Raw genomic sequence first — 1,637 nt, forward strand, 5'->3', positions numbered from 1 at the left:
AAATGTGAAAACAAGCAAAGCCCACATAATCATAATTTTATTGTTTAATAATATTAGTCAAATTAATAATTCTTATAATAACAACACATGACACCTATCACCAGCGCGCCAACCCGCCCTCCCCCGCGCGCTCTGCGCACCTCGTTACTGTTTCTCTGTACACCGCAGAGTGAGTGACATCTCCCTGTAAAGACCTCAAAAATGCAGAAAAACAGGTAATATAATGGTAATATGTGGTGAATTAACACTATACCATTGGCGAATCGTCAGGGACTTCAACGCCTTCTCTGAAGGTTAATTGATCTTAAAAATGATGCTTTATCTATTATATGTAATATATGTTAATAAGGCTTTACCAATAATTTGTATTTTTCCTATAAATCGGCTTTCAAATTCACTTTTCGTACTTGTGCTGGAAAAAAACCTCAGCGGTGAAATAAAAAATCAACCAATCAGAATATTTCACACCGTTGTTTCTAGATAAAAGAGAGAAAGGCCCTTTTACATTGAGAGCTTTTATTATAGATTGGCAGTTTTATCAACCAATCATATTATCGAATTAAAATCGTGGGGGCGTGCTCCAATGGTCTCCTTTTTATTTGAAACAAATCCAAAATGTTGCCAATCTGTAGCTGTTGTGTTTTTCTTTGAAACCAGCTCGCTTGACTCACAACACTCAATCGTCATTGTGGCTTTTTCCCCTCTGTATGATCTTAGTGAAAAGAGTCATCATACTGCCCAATCCTAGTAGGTGCTATGATTAGCTTAGCTTAAAATAAATATATACTAAAACACACATATGCTCCTCTGTTCATTGCGAATGCACTTTTGAAATAATAATGTTGCAGTAGGCAAATTGCCCTGATTTGCACTGGTGGTAGTTGTTGTTTTTTTATTTTTATTTATTATTAATATTTAAAAGTTGTTCTCTGCACTACGTTATGTAAAATAGTTTTAAAATATTTTTGTGCAACATCTTTATATTTATTGCTTGTTATATGGTAATATTTAAGTCATTTGCTTTTTATTTGTTTCTTTAATAGTGACACAATCAACACAATGATTGATGATGCAGGGGGCACCAACCAAAATCTCGCCTAGGGCACCACATTGGTCAGGGCCGGCTCTGGACACACATACACACACACACACACACACACACACACACACACACACACACACACACACACACACACACGTCGAGAAAAAACTTTACAACACTGGCTGCAATTATAAAATCAGCCATAACGAGAGGTTTTAATGATAAGTATGGATGTCGAACCGATCGGTGATCGGTGTCGACCTGGGAACATTTTAACAGATTGCAAATCGCCTGTAGTAAACCCAATCCACGTACGTGCCGTTAGCATCATCTTACATTGTTGCACTGTATGTCACTATCACGCATGTTCCCACAAGATGCGGTAGTGAGGAGTGATCGCCTGCTGAACATCTGGAGTTTGGAACAAGGTCGTGGAGCTTCGTGGCCTGCTGGCACCAACTGGGCTGCGCTCAGCACGACCGCGAGGATCACTGCAAGCTCACGCGACGGGACATCCATCTCAAGTACTTTTCAAACACCACTACTACATACTAGAACTTCACGGTGAAGCTTCACTCCCCAGTTTGGATGTTTG

This window comes from Brachyhypopomus gauderio, unplaced genomic scaffold, assembly GCF_052324685.1.
Source record: "Brachyhypopomus gauderio isolate BG-103 unplaced genomic scaffold, BGAUD_0.2 sc209, whole genome shotgun sequence".
Classification (NCBI taxonomy): Eukaryota; Metazoa; Chordata; class Actinopteri; order Gymnotiformes; family Hypopomidae; genus Brachyhypopomus; species Brachyhypopomus gauderio.